Here is a 16,258-nt window from a genome sequence, read left to right as displayed (position 1 = left end):
CAGTGGTTCTCAAACTCAAGTGTGCCTCCGAATCACCTAGAGAACTTGTTCAAAACAGATCACTGGGTGCTATTCCCACAGTTGCTGACTCAGTAAGTCTCAGGTGGGTCTGAGAATTTACATTTTTAAAAGCTGCTGCTGCTGGTGGTGGTGGTGGTGGTGGTGGTGGTGGTGATGGAATCCACACCGTGACAGCCATTGCTCTAGATTCTTCCCAGTTGTTGATGTTGCTCGCCCCTCCTTGCCTGGCTGCCTCTCAAGCGCCTGCTCATGCTTCAGATTTGAGAGCCCCTGTTAGCATGCCCTCCTCTGGAAGCCTTCCCTTAGATCTCATGATTGCTCTCTCCTCCAAATGCCTGCCACCCGTGTTTAGCCTAGTGCTGGGCCCCATGCTGTGCTACTTGGGATGCAAACACCCCCGGAATTCTTCACCAGATTTAAAGCAGATCAAGAGTGTGTTTTGTCATCTCCACATGCCTTACGGTGTCGAGCATATGGTAGTGGCTCATTTAACAAACACTTGTTGAATGCCATGGTTCCTTAAAAGAGGGGGAGGTGCCAGTGCTTATATTTTGTTCAATTTTGCCTCTCCTGTCGTCCTTCCCAGCCTCTGTACAAGCTCTTTAGTATGCGTGTCTTACATTCTAAGTAACCTATTATGCCGTGGATTGCCACACAAAAATACTTCTAAAAATCAGAGAAAGGCTTATTGTTCCTTGGTACTTAATGCACTTTATATTTTTTTGCTAAGCAATTACATTGAACAACCAACCTGTATATTGGTTTATGAACTTGTTTTGTTCTGCCAAATTAGTGGAGGTATGAATGTTAATTCAAATAGTTTTGTGTCAGTGGTCCTCTGGAGAAAGGGTATTGTGTTCTGTGTGAACCCAGATCTTCGCCAACATTTACCTGACCAGGTGAATGGATGGATAGATGGACGATTGAATGCATGGACATGTAGTCACTGTAAGCAGCACTCGTTGGGAGCTAGGCATTGCCACTCCAGCTGCAGCGTCCGGGCTCACACTGCTTCTAACCAGCCAGAAATCTTGCTGCCAAGTGCGGCTTTCAGAGGAGAGTAATTTATTGCTCTTTAAACAGGAGCTAGCATCTTTCAGAAAAAAGGAATACTGTACATAAGTTTAGGAAAAGCATCATCACTTTTAGATATATTCACTTAACAAAAAATGTATTACAGGGCCGGGCGCAATGGCTCCTGTCTGTAATCCCAGCACTTTAGAAGACCAAGGTGGAAGGATGGCTTGAGGCCAGGAGCTCGAGACCAACCTGGGCAGTATAATAAGACCACATCTCTACAAAACAATTTTTAAAAATTATGCAGGCACGGTGGTACACATCTATAGTCCCAGCTACTCAGGATGCTAAAGTGGGAGGATTGCTTGAACCCAGGAGGTTGAGTCTACAGTGAGCTGTGATGGTGCCACTGCACTCCAGCCTGGGCAACAGAGTGAGACCTTTCCTCCATAAATATATATATATATGGGTGTATTTATATTTATAAATATAAATGTATATATTTACAAATACATATTTATATTTATAAATATAAATGTATATAGTTACAAATACATATTTATAAATATAAATATATATTTAATATATGTATATACATATATACATATATTGTACATACATACATATGTATATACATATATGTATACATATATTGTACATACATACATATGTATATACATATATGTATACATATATTGTACATACATACATATGTATATACATATATTGTATATGTATATACGTACATATGTATATACGTATATACATATATTTGTATATATGTACATATGTATATACATATATTTGTATATATGTATATATATTTTGTATATTTATATACATATATTTATAAATATATGTCAATATATAAATATAAATATTTATATATAATATATAATGTAATTTATAAATGTATATTAGTATAGTAACATAAAATCAGTTGGACATTGTATAATATATATGCAATTAATATATATTAATGGACATTAATATATATATTTCTAAATATATAAAAGCTACATATTACAAATATATATTCATATATTCATATATAATATATTTTTATATATTGTTAATATAAATTTATATATTTAGAAATATATCATTAATATATATTAACTATATATTTATAAATATATATTTATATATTAACTATATATTTAGAAATATATGAATATATACCATTAATATATAAATATATGTTAACAAATATATAAATATGTGTTAATAAATAGTATATTTATATATTTATAAGTATACATAAATAATATATTCATATATTATTACTATTAGCACAATATTAATAATTATGTTATTAATATTATAATTAATTAATAATTATATTAGTCCTGGTCAGACCCAGGTGTTCCAGTTCACAGTTTTTAGGAATTATATCTAGGAAAACCAGAATGACATCAGTAAGCAGTCTGTGTTCAGTCTGAGCAAGTGGAAATGCACATGAAGGCTCTTACAGTGATCGCTCTCTTCCTCAGATAGTAACATACTTGACCTTTAGTAAGAATGTTCTCCCCACTTCTAGAAAGTAAGTTCATATGGAATTTCAACAGGAAGAAAAGACTTTCAAAAATGTAATACCAGCATTGATTTAAAAATTCAATGGTGGGCTGGGCACGCTGGCTCATGCCTGTAATCCCAGCACTTTGGCAGGCCGAGGCAAGTGGGTCACCTGAGGTCAGGAGTTCAAGACCAGCCTGGCCAACGTGGTGAAACCCTGTCTCTACTAAAAATGCAAAAAATTAGCCAGGCGTGGTGGTGGGTGCCTGTAGTCCCAGCTACTGAGGAGGCCAAGGCGGGAGAATTGCTTGAACCTGGGAGGCAGAGGTTGCAGTGAGCCAAGATTACACCATTGCTCTCCAGCCTGGGCAACAAGAGTGAAACTGCGTCTCAATAATAATAATAGTAATAATAAGGTGTATTAGCAATTGAATAAAAATGAGTTCCTCTGTGAGAAGAGTTCCTGAAACTTGGGAGAAGAATCCAAAAGAAGAAAAAAACCCAAGGAAATGCTGGAGAGAGGCAGGCTGCCCTTAGCTCTAGTAATTGCATGCAGTGGAAGGCAGTAAGCAAGAAACCTGAGGGGCAGGTCAGGTGTGTACCCTCAAAAGGAAATAAATCTGATAGGGAAAGAGATAGAAGCAGCCTGACTAGTCCAAAGCAGGCTTGTTAATCCTCCCAAACTCAGACATCCCAAGGCATAAGGATTGGTCATTTTCTTCCCAAAGAATAGAGAGGCTAGAGCAGGACCTTCACTCTGAGTTGGGGAGCTTTGCCTTTCTTCCGCTGTAGCATATGCTCTCTGAATGGCCAGGGGCAGGTGTCAGGGAGCCTTGAGTTAGAGATGTGGGGAGAAGGTCTGGGATGAAGGAAAGGAAGTGAGGCCGGCAAGGATGGAGTGGGAGCAAGGTAAAGTCGATGGCTGGAAGGAAGCACAGGAGATGGTGATCAGAAAGGGGAGGTCAGTGCTTACAACCTTGGAGGTGGGTTTGTTTGGAAGATGAAAATATTCGCAATGGTTGTGGCCACAAATGTGGGTGACTGAAGATGAATGAATGAAGGTCATAGAACTGAAGATACCAAGGAAGGAGGGGCCGGAGTTGGGGATGGATCACCCACGTGGTCACCATAGGCTCAGGAAGATGGCAAGAGCTGGAGTCAGGGAGGCCAATGTTCTACAAGCCAGTGTCCTTCCATGGGTGCCGGTGTGTTCTGGGAGTTGATGATAGTGACAAGAAGGGTTTGACAGTGTGGTAGCAGGTGGTGTGAGCCTGTTGGCTCCATCCTCTGTCGGGCAGAGCAGAGTTAACAGATTTTGCTTTGGCTGGTGGCTGAGAATGTCAGGGTGGAAGCAGACCATTCAATGAGAAGGTTCCAGATATGGGGGAGTTGGTTACTATGAATCAGACATCCCAGAGGTCACTGTCTGTTGACTTTACATGTGGAAACATGTGCCCAGGAATTGCTCTCGAAGATAGGCAGTTGGGTGGTGGACACCAGGATGTGGGTTAGGAGGACCAGTGACTTTCCAGACCTGTGCCACTTGGAGATGACCTATTGCTTTAAATGTTAAACATACCATGTGGTCTTCTTGTGAAGGGCTGGAGGCTATACCGAGAGAATTGGAGCATAGGATAAGGGGAGGGGCAGCATACAGTGGAAGCTCTTTTTTTTTTTTTTTTTTTTTTTTTTTTTTTTTTAACCTGCAATGATGCTGGAGCACTGGATTTCAGAGAAACACTGGGAGTTAAATGACTTATGAGTTCTGAGGCATTTTAGCTTGAGGCAAAGATTAAGTAAACATTTATATGCCAAACATCAACTAAGTGCATAGGGAAGGGCAGATGTCTCTCTTGGGACCAACTTAAGAGCATGGAAGTTAACTTTTTCTTTAAATTTACGAAGGCATGTTGGCTTAAGACCTTGGGGTTATGATGTACCAGGAAATAAGCTTCCAGGTACTGATCACTCAGTGAAGTGTCCAACTCCCATGCCCACCAAAAGAAAACATTAGAAAAGACCTCTTTGCTTTTATTAGGCATAAACTAATCAATCCATTAATCAAAAAAGAGGAAGAGAAAACTAGTGAGTGCGTGCAGTGTTCCCTAAGTCAGCAGATAAACTGTATACTTGGATCATTTTGAATTGGGATTACTCAGTTGTTGTGAATTTCTTTCTAAAGATTTCTAGTGATTCCTTGTGTGATTTTTGTGTGTTTCCCTCCTTTAATACAAATCAGGATGAAGATGTATCTTTGGAGAATTCAGGAGAGAGGTCCTGGCTAGAAATTACAGAGGTCGGCTTGGTGCAGTGGCTCACCTGTGTAATCTCGGTGCTATGAGAGGCAGAGGCAGGAGGATCACTTAAGGCCAGGAGTTCTAGACTAGCCTAGGCAACATAGAGATCTCTACAAAGTTCTAAAAATTAGCCATGCATGGTGGTGCATGTCTGTAGTCCCAGCTACTTGAGAGGTTGAGGTGGGAGGATCACTTGAGCCTAGGAGTTCAAGGCTGTAGTGAGCAATGATCGCACCACTACACACCATCCATCCTGGGTGTCAGAGCAAAACCCCGTCTCTAAATAATTAAAAGGAAAAAACAAAGCAATTACAGAGGTGGATGTCATTGGCTTATAGATGGTAGTTACAAGCATGGAATAGATATGACCACTCCAGGAGGTTATGGAGAAGAGGAGAAGGAAAGAGTAGAGACAGCAGGAGGGAAAATCACTGTATAGGGTGGAGGAAAGCCTAGGAACCATCCAAAAGGGTAGGAGGAGTGGGATGTCATGGAAGCTAGAAGGAGGAAGTGTGGAGCAACTACTGATCAGCGGTGCTCACACCTGGGCGTGTATCCGAATCACGGGTGTTTGGGGTGCTTGTTGAAACACAGATTGCTGGCACCCCAGGTTTGTAATTCAGTAGGTCTGAATTAAGGCCTGAGAATTTGCATTTCTCCCAAGTTCCCAGTGCTGCTGCTGCTGCTACTGGTCAGGGGACCACATTGTGAGAACTGCTGCCATCTCGAGAGCCAGGGACAGCCAGGCTTTGCTCATTAGTTGGCCCTTGGTGATCCCAGTCGAGCAATTTCCATGCAACAGTTGTGGGCAGGAGACAGATTTGGGGTGAGTTGAAGAGAGAATGGGCAGGCGGCCAAGAGTGGGTACATTTGTCTTGTGAGAAATTGGCTATGGAAAAAAGAGGGAGAATGGGTGCTAGATATAGATTCAGGAAGGAAAGAAAATTTGTGTGTGTACGTGTGTGTGTGTGTACGTGTGTGTGTGTGTGTGTGTGTGTGTGTGTGTGTGTGTGTGTGTGTATGATTCATTTGTTTCAAATACTCGTTAAGTGCCTACCTTTGCCCAGGCCTTCTTCTAGGTAGTAGTTAACTATGGTAACCAGGCCCACCCACTGCTTGCTTGGGCTTTGGGGCCAGGCACACTGGGGTTGAAACCCCACCCCTCTTCTTAGATACCCTGTGACTTCAGGCAAGGTGCTCACCTCCTTGAGTCTCACTCAGTTCCCTCCCCTGCAAAATGATACCACAAGGCCTACCTTGCTCAGGTGTGGAGAGTTTAAATAAACTGCTCCACCTCAGGGGCCTAGCTCGTTGCCTGGCAACTTGAGAGGCACTCAGCAAATCTGTGACCTCCATGGGAGAGGGGTTCCTGCGTCAGGCTCTGGAGCCCCAAGGGGGTGGAAAAGTGGACATCCTCAGGGTGAAAGCATGAGTGGCCTCCCCTAGCTGCAACAAGAGCCAGGACCCAGGGAAGGCTAGCAACTGATGGAAGGTAGTCCCATAGGTCACAGGCGTGGGGGGAAGCACCTTGTCATACTTTAGGGACATCTGCATGATTTGCTGACCTCATTCCATTTGTACATATTATCTTCTCTCACTCTCTTTCCTTCCACCCACACATAAAGTGAACCAACCATAGTGATGGGATTTAGCCTCGACCCAGACTGAGTCACATTGATTTTCCTGCCACTGATGACCAGAATCAGGCAGTGAAACAGTAGGAAATGTTAACACCTCACGCATGCATTGTACTAATTGGTTTCTATAATGTGTTTTTCATGGGCTATGTCTTTGAGTAGTACTGTTCCTCCACATGGCACCCTGCAGACTTTTCTCACAATCACACCGTGATGAATTCTCCCTCCTCCAGACACTGCTGAAGATGGGGGCTCAGCATCTTTAAAGCCCCTTGCACCCCTTTGAGATGTCAAGCTGTGGGTTTGCAGGTGACGTCTATGGATGTCATCATCCTTGTGCCATAGTGGATTGCAGGGCTTGTCGGGCCCTGGATGGGCTCTGGAGAGAGGCCCGCTTCCAAATATATTTGCAGAGTCTGCACAATGAACAGAAATTTGGAGGGGAATTGAGTGAGCACTTTCCCATCACCTTCCAGCGTGTCTTCACCATCTATAAATAGCCAAGCTTGTTTGTGCTCATCCAGACAAGGACGCACAACGCAAAGGGATAGCTGCCAGGAAAACCACTCTGGTTCCTGGCCTCCCTCTGCTTGTCTCACATTTAAATGGTACCACTTTTTCAGTCCAAAAGTTCCTGTGATTCCTGGGACATTTTTGGCTACCAGGTGAGTATGTGGGTACTCATAGCAGGTAACAGCAGGACCTTTGGATTTGGATTTCTGGGAAAGGGAGGGAGGCTCCCCCTGCCCTCCATCTGAGGAGCAAAGGAGACTGGGGTTACTGATACTCCCATTTTGTCCTTACCTAATGGAAGGATCCAAGTTCCATGGGCAGTGACATCCCTCCTGGGGCAGAATGCTTCTGAAGGACTGGCTTTGCATCCGCCGTCTTCACAGATGGGTGGGGGCCTCTTGTCATTGTTGATTTAAGAGAAAAACATCTCTTGGAGCATAAAACCTATGCACACGGATGCTTACTTACATTATTGCCATCCCAAATGTTGCAGGAAAAGATTGGACTGGCTTGGCATGAGGAACTTTCCATCTGGTTCTAGCTCTGCCACCGATCAACTGGGTGGCCTTGGGTATATCACTCCCCACTCTCAGAGCACAGGACCTTTGTCTGTAATAAAATGGGGGCTTCAGCTGGGTACTCTCTACCCACCTTTAACAATCAGAGCTGAAGTCTGAGATGTTATGAGTAGGCAGCCAGGAGACCAGGAAGGGAGTGCTCAATTGCATTGGCCTTGCATCCTCAGGCTTACCTGACTGGACAGGGCCACAGAGATAAACAATGAGACACAGTAGTTTTATACTAGGAGGGAGTGCTAAGCAAGGTTGCAGAGTTGGAGAAAGAAAGAAGATAGGTTCTCAGGTGACAGGTGCTCTAAAATCTCAGACTTCACTGCTGTACATCCATGTAACCAAAAATCACGTGTACCCCAAAAGCTATTGAAATAAAATAAAGTAAAAAGTTGTCATAAAAAAAGAAAGAAGATAGGATAATTCGAGTGGTTTCTCTAGCATCTGCACATTTGACGTCCATTATCATCCGTTCCCAATGCAATGAAAAGTGATGACAAATAGAGGATGTGTGGTGTGTGCCTCAGTGGTTTCCTAAGCACAGGCAATGGGGCGTTTCTGTTTCTTTTCCTTTCCTTTTCTTCCCAACTTTCTTTCCCCCTCATCAAATTTTGTAGGAAGTTGAAGCCCAAACACTTGCACCTCCTTTCTGGGGCGTGGGGTGGGGACTGTCAAAAAGAGTCACCATATAGACTTGGAATCTTTGGTTCAGTAGGAATCGGTAGATTTGGTCTTTCTCCCTTCACCCTTGCTCACCTCCAAAAGGTTTATGGGTTCTTTTTGGTATTTTTTTTGTGTGTGTGGCTGTGTTAGTGCTACTGCTAATTTATTTGTTTGTTTGTTTGCTTGCTTGCCTTGGCTTCCTGTGCACTTCAACACCTTGTCCGTACCACATGTCTTGGCTTAACTGTCCCAATGCAGGCTAAATTGGGCCGTGCCACTGCCTGAGTTCATGGTCTCGAGAGATGCACATGGTGCATCTTCCACACTCCCGTCTGTGCATGAGCCCCATCTTATATCTTGGGTCTGAGTGGGAAGAACAGGCCCTTCTGGATAGGTCGAGTGCATGATTTTTGTTTATGATTAGTACTTTTAAACTGAGAGAAGCAAAGGTAATTTCCTTAGCTGGCAGTAAGCTGGGGTGACACAGGCTGCCTGGCATCCTTGATGACTCACTGTCCCCAAGGCCAGATCCCCAGCCTGGAAGACCAGAAGGCTGACTAAAGCAGCTTCGAGAAGGAGTCAAAAGCTTGGGCTCTGGAGTTGGACTTAATAGGCCCAATTCTAGACCCTGCCACTTTACTGCTTTTATGACCCTTAATCAGCAAGTGACTTAATTTCACTGAGCCCCAGTTTCCTTATCTTTATAATGAAAACAAGGGTGTCACAGGTGGGGTTCTCTAGAAGGCATACCCTGAGCCAGCATTTGGCATGAAGATATGTTTTAGGGTTCAATACCTGTGAAGCAAAAAAGAAGCAGGATTGAGCGGAGGGAGAAGTCATGTTATGAGACTGGCTCAAAAAGCCTTGGCCAAATCCACGGGAAGTTTTAGAGCTAAAACAGCCCATCTGAGTCATCCCATGTTGGGCTGAGATGGCTGAGACTTTGATATCATGGAGTGTGGGCTGCCCTGGAGGGGAGGGAGTGCCTTGGCTGAGGAACCTCTCTGCAGCTGAGATGGTCCCTGAAAGAGCTGACAACTGGCAGCTGCCTGCTGACAGCACTCCCAGCAGGCAGTAGGGGCAATGAGCCCTTCACTCAAGGGGTTGCACATAGTAGGTACCTCAAGGGGTGGTTGTGAGGATTGAGTACTTAAAGCATGCCTGTAATCCCAGTGACTTGAGAGGCTGAGGCTGGAGGACTGCTCGAGGCCAGGAGTTTAAAACCAGTCTGGGCAACATAGTGAGAGCACCATCTCTACCAAATTTAAAAAAAAAAAAAAAAATTAGCCATGCATGGTAGCATGTACATGTAGTCCCAGCTACACAGGAGACTGAGGCAGGAGGATCACTTGAGCCCAGGAATTCGAGGCTGCAGTGAGCTGTGATCATGCCACTGCACTCCAGCCTGGGCAACAGAGTGAGACTTTCTTTCTTTTCTTTTTTTTTTTTTAAGTGCTTATTCTAGTGCCTGGCACATGGTAGGCATTCAGTAAACAGTAGCTGCTGCTGTTATTTCTTTTTTCTTTTTATTATTTCATTCTCAAAGGAGTTTGAGCTGCTGTTATTTCTATAGGATCATAGGTTCTACTTATACCTGGTGGGGTGCTTGGGCTCGTCAGTCTCTTCTCTGTGATTTAGGTTCTTATTTGAGTAAAACAAGGAGACTTTTAGCCATACTTGCCTATCCAAGTCATGTGTCCTAAGTGTCCATAACGAAAACTGCTAGGTAAAATATAAGAATATTGCATTACTTTGATTTAAAAACCAGAAATAAGTAAGGGCAACTTTCTTCTGATGCCTTTGGATATATGGTGGTATCTTCTGACTTCTCTTATGTTCTCCTTTTAGTTAACAGCTGTAGGCATAGAAACCCACCAGACAGAAACACTTGCAGGAGCTTGCAAATTACAAAAGGATGGGCTTTTTCCTTTTTCTCTGAATTTAATAACATCCCTTTTGCCAAATGGTACCCACATGCTGGGCAGACTGAGGAGAACAAGGACCGTTGAGGGGCTGCATCCTCATTGGGTGTCAGCCGCTCCAGACACATGCTTCACAGAATTCAGAAATTTTGGTATTTTTCAGAACTGAAATTCATTAGCATTGTTCTAAGAGTCTATAAATACAGTGAAAGGCATTTACAAATAGACATTGTAAAATGCTTGCACACCCACAGTCTGAACACTGTCAAAACACCAGCTGCAGCTTCCATACTTGGAAGGATCAGAACCTTTTTTAAACTTCACCTACTGTGTTTTCAAAATAGGCTTGCTTCTGGCCCTGTGTCGAAGATCATTTCAACTTAAGCCTGTGTCTGGTGCTCGGCATGAGGGATCAGGGCTCAGTTGGAGAGACTGGAGGGATCCCACTCCCCTTCCTATCAACATGTGGCTGGTGCTTTAGAATCTGGGGAGGAGTTGGTCAGGGATGATTAGTTCCTATTTCTTCAGGATAGTCCCTTGTGGTTCAGGCTATCGGACCATCTGTGTGGGGCCTGCAGGCAAATCCCAGAGATGTAAAACACTCTCCTGAGTCAGAAGCCCCTCCCTGACAAGGATTCACCCCGGGTCACACTAAATGCCACTTGAGGGGCAGCCACCTTGGCCAACTTGGAGCATAATAGTTTTTTCCTTTGATCCAGTGCCATTAGAACATTGCTCCTAAAATTGGGGATAGAGCGTCTAGTAGCTACAAGTAATGTGCACCTTTGCTTTTCATTCGTGTGGTATTCTTTATAATTTTAACAGTTGCAAAGACAAAATGCCCTTGTGGCAACAGTTTTCCACTGATAGCCATTGTCGTCAGCTATTTTTTGTTTCTTATGATTTCTCAAACAGGGATGTTGTATTAGTCTGGCTTAAACAACAGAATTTATTTCCTCACGGTCGTAGAGGTTAGAAGTCTAAGATCAAGGTATGGGCAGGGTTCGTTTCTTCTGAGGCCTTTTCTAACAGCCTCGTTTTAACTTAGTCACCTCTTTTAAAGGCCCATCTCCAAACACAGTCACATCTTGAGATATTGAGGGGTTCCAACTTCAACATACGAATTTTGAGAGGACACAATTTAGTCCATAACAGACATATACATGGGGATCTGCAAGAATTTGTTTTTTGTTTGAAAAGTGTTGACACATTACTTAAGTCTATGGTCTGAATGTTTATACCTCCCCCTCCCACAAATTCACATGTGGAAATCCTGACTCCCAAGGTGACAGAATAAGAGGTGGGGCCTTTGAGAGGTGATTAGGTCATTGGGGCAAAGCTCTCATGAATGGGATTAATGCCTTTATAAAAGAAACCCCTCTCCCTTCCACCACATGAGGGCACAGTGAGACGATGTCCTCTGTGAATCAGGAAGCTGGGTTCTCACCAGACAAAATCTGCCAGCACCTTGACCTTGGACTTCCCAGCCTCCAGAACTGTAAGAAATAAATTTATGTTGTTTATAAACCACCCACACTATATCAAGAATATAACTTATCCACAGGTTATTTCCTAAGGTGTACAAGGCCCAGAAAAATCACAATGTTTGCTTATTCATTTAGTTAAACAAAAACTTCTTGTTATACATAAATGTATAAAGCATTGTACTAGGAGGAAAAAAGTGACAAAATCCCATTCTGAGGAATAAGTGGGGAAGATTACTAGGTACATATATAAATACGAAGTGCTGTGATAAGGGTTGGAATACAGAGGTGTGTTGCAGGAAACACGAGGAAGAAAGGTGGATCTCTGAGTGCTAAAAGGGTGAGTTACATTTGCTCAAGTCAAGTGGGAAGGAAAGGAATTCACAACATTGACCAGAGACGTGAAGATTTGGAGGCAAAGGAGATGATGAAATGTCCCAGAATTTGCCCACGACTCACAGGACCATATCCACTCCAGTCCCCCACCCCAGACTCCAACATTTCTCTAATGTTGAAATTATGGAATGAGAGCTCTAGATAGAACGCCTCTCGGAGGTGATCCTGTTGAAGCTAGCCCACCAGTCATTTTGTTGATGAAGCACCCAAGTTCCAGAGAGGTTCAGTAACCCGGCCAAGGTCACACAGGTGATGAACAGCAGGTTTAAATGTAGCACACCTGGCCTGAATTTTTAAGTCTAGGGTTCATAACTCCACCCCTGGCCCCCGCAAACCAGTTCCCAGGAGAGATGACCTCATGGGGTAACTACTGCCTGGGTGATTCTTAAAGGAGAGTTTGTGAGGCAGGATCCAAGCAATCTCAGCTTTTACCTTGATGATACTATTGGAGAGAAAGGAGAGAGAACATGAGCTGCCTGAATCAGATGAGCCTCTAGTTGCTATTATTAAAAGTAAACTTTAGGCCAGGCATGGTGGCTCATGCTTGTAATCCTAGCACTTTGGGAGGCCAAGGTGGCCGGATCACTTGAGGTCAGGAGTTCAAGACCAGCCTGGCCAACATGGTGAAACCCCCGTCTCTACTAAAAATACAAAAATTAGCCTGATGTGGTGGCGCATGCCTGTAATCCCAGTTACTCAGGAGACTGAGACAGGAGAATCGCCGAAACCCAGGAGGCAGAGGTTGCAGTGAGCCGAGATTACGCCACTGCACTCCAGCCTGGGTGACAGAGTGAGACTCCATCTCAAGAAAATAAAATAAAAGTAAACTTTAAAAGGAAGGAAAAATTCACCTATAATGTTATCCCAGAGATTACTACTATTAACATTTTGGACTATTTCTTTCTTATCTTTTTCCTATGTATGATTTGGTTTGTTTTTCACCAGTTTTCCATAGATGTGATCATACTGAACAGCATACAACTTTAGGTATTGAGGGAAAAGTGCATTTATTGTACAAATACATAATGCATTCTCATTTCAGAAAATCTGGCAAATGTTCCACAGATGTTTTTTGAGTCCCTGCCATGTTCCAGCTGCTGAACTGGGTGGTGGAAATCACCCATCAGACTAGCCAGGAATAACCACTGTAAATTTTCTTCCAGTCTTAAAATTATTCTTCCTAATATGTCAGGAGGACACATGGGTATATGTGTGCTGCTGTGTGTGTTGTCTTTAACCTGCCTTTGTCCCTTACCATTGCAACATAGGCATTCATTCTTGTTAGTATAAGCCATTTATAAACATCGTTCAGATGGCTATATAAAAGTCCATCAAATATCATAGTTTATTCAAGTGTTTTCCTATTTATGAAAGATTCCAGTTCTTTTCAGTTTTTCTTCATTACAAATAACACTGTGAAAAACACACTGATGCATAAAACCCATTTGGGAGGTGGAGGTTGCAGTGAGCCGAGATCACGCCACTGCATTCCAGCCTGGGCGACAGAATGAGACCATGTCTTAAAAAAAAGAAAAAACTATTTTATTCTTTTATATATATATATATATATATAGAGAGAGAGAGAGAGAGAGAGAACATATATATAACATATATAGATACTATATATAACACATATATGTACTATATATATAACATATATATGTACTATATATATATAAAAGAATAAAATAGTTGAGAATGACAATAAAAGGAAAATAAGGGCAGTAAAGTAATAAAGCACAGTAATGCACAGTAGGGTCCTCTAAAGTTTCTGGAGACAGGCTCACATTTGATTGGAAGCTTCCAGCTGTCAAATCACAGAGGGAAACAGCAGCTCGCAGATTGACAGTTACCATAATACACAAATAAGCCACATGTTCAGAAACTGCTGAGTTGTTCCGAGATACATGTGATTAACTCATGAGCAAAACTTCATCTCTCTGCCAGCAGCCCCTCTGACTTAATCCCAGCTGCCCACAGGGTATCACCTCAAACCATCTTTCCCTCTTGACTGGAAAAAAAAAAAAAAGCCGAGCAGAGTTCACTCGACTCACTGGCAAAGTGCTGTCTCTCTCCTGGGCGGGACCATGTGGTCTTACAAGTTTTGGTCTTTGGTGTGTTTCAAAAAGGACAGCGCTGTCTGGCTGTGAGTGTAATTTGTGTTTAGTCTGTTATTTGGAAGGATGGCAGCGCCCAATCCTTCTGGGCTCTGTGGATCCCAAATCATGATATTTAAGGGTCCCCAGGAATGTATTTCTTTATATCTGGGGAAGACTCTTAAAAATGAAAATGCATTTCTGCTAATAATTCTACATTTCTGAAACATTTCATTCAGGTTACCTTCAAATTAGTGGATGCTGAGGCCCTGACAGTGAAATGTTTTGAAATAAGTGTCCTCCATCCTGCCCTTCCTGTTGGCTCGGAATCAGTCTGAGGCAATGGCCCTGGTGGGACCCAAGCTTGGGTAGCCAGGGGATGCAGAGGGAGTCTGCTATGGAAACCTGGCCTAGGGGAGCCAACAGCCTTAGGAAGTTAGGGTGAGGCAGGAAATAAAGGTCCTTCTCTGAAGCCTAAGCTGCTTCTCCTTTCCAAGTACAGGAGTTCATGCTCTACCTGAACTTCTGTTTCAGCCTAGCTTGGAAGGGCCCAGCCAGCATCATAATGCACATTCCCAGGACAGTCTTGGAGCTGTATTTTCTCTTAATGGAGGCCAAGCCATTAGGCCCAGGCCTGGTCCCTAGTATTTACACCCCTGCCCCTCCTGTAGTGGAGGATGCTTGAAGTTAAGAGGCAGTGTTGTTTGCTTGGGAGTTGAGGAGGACTCACCTCCTTCCATTGGTCTTTTTCTACTATCACAAGAATATGCATGTTTTGCCAAATACGCCCACAAACACCCCCTTTTTTGAGACAGGATCTCACTCTGTCACCCAGGCTGAAGTGCAATGGCACAATCACGGCTCAGTGAAGCCTCAACTTCCCTGGGCTCAGGTGATCTTCCCGCCTCAGCCTCCCAAGTAGCTGAGACCATAGGCACGTACCACCACACCCGGCTAATTTTTGTGTTTTTTGTAGAGATGGGGTTTCACCATGTTGCCCAGGCTGATCCCAAACTCCTGGGCCCAAGTGATGCTCCCATCTCTGCCTCCCAAAGTGTCGGGATTATAGATGTGAGCCACTGTGCCCTGCTCACCACGCATTCTTTGAGTGAAAAACACAGCAGTCTGTCCTGTCAGCTCCCTGGTTTGGAGCTCACCCACAGCACATGCCGTGCCCTGACCTCCAGGTATACAGGTCTCCTACTACAACCGTCCCTCGGCCCTTCATTGCCTCCCAGACAAAACAAGCCCCATAGTGTCCGGCCCAGCAGTCACCCACCTTGCCAGCCTTTGTCCTGTCACTTCTCTCTGAGGACTTCAGGCTTTGGTCCCGGGGACCTTGGCCACACTGGCATACTCACCCACACTGGGGTCATCGCTCAATCACACTTCTTAGGAATATGTCCCCTCTCCCTTTTCCTCCAAGGCTCAAGTGTAACACCACCTCCTCTGTGTGACCCCTACCCTCTGCCTCACAGATATTCTGCACTGACCCGCTCCTTTCTTCTCATAGTAGTGTGACACCTGCGTCTTATAGCCTAGGCCATGTGGACCTGTGGCTGGCTGGTTGTCTCTGCCATTTAGACCATGAGCTCTTCCTGAGTAGGCACCACCTCTGAATACCCCCAGCACAAGTGGCACATGACAAGTGCTTATTGACTAAATCTGGTACTACTCATTGTGAGGTGTAACTTCAGGCCATGGTGGCCTTCGGGGCTGTGAGATGGACTATTTCTGTTACTTTGCTGGGAACAACTGCTCAGCTTCTCTCATTTTATGGGCAAGGATCTTTTCCCTACTGCCCTCAGAGCCCTTGGATAAACTCGTTTGTGACTCATCCCCACAAAAGGGCGCAAAAAGCTGTCTTGTGGAGTAATTTGGAGGAACCTTCTGTTTGTGCATGAGAAGGCTGGGTTTCTCTCATCATCTTGGAGGCCTGTTCCCATCCCATAGAGCTGCTGCTAGCCCAGATACAGAGGGAAGTCACTCGTGTCTTGATGAGCATGGGGCACCCATCCAGGAGCCGTCTAATGTTACAGGCCTGAGCCCCAGCGCCAGCATTCAGGCCGCCAGATCTCAACTCGACACCTTGTGCCTGTCAACAGCCTGGCTGATACCACAGCCCCAG

The 16,258-nt window shown here is 44.0% G+C and overlaps 1 protein-coding gene across 5 annotated transcripts in view; it reads left to right on the top strand.

Moving 5' to 3' along the window:
• The window catches only part of SH3KBP1 (SH3 domain containing kinase binding protein 1), a 370,029-nt gene that overhangs the window by 313,879 nt on the left and 39,892 nt on the right, over positions 1 to 16,258 (top strand). The gene's annotated exons all lie outside the window — the stretch shown is intronic.

The sequence above is a fragment of the Rhinopithecus roxellana genome, chromosome 7 (assembly GCF_007565055.1).
Source record: "Rhinopithecus roxellana isolate Shanxi Qingling chromosome 7, ASM756505v1, whole genome shotgun sequence".
Classification (NCBI taxonomy): Eukaryota; Metazoa; Chordata; class Mammalia; order Primates; family Cercopithecidae; genus Rhinopithecus; species Rhinopithecus roxellana.
The sequence above is the reverse complement of the archived record's forward strand: the minus strand, read 5'-3'. Positions and strand labels throughout refer to the sequence as shown.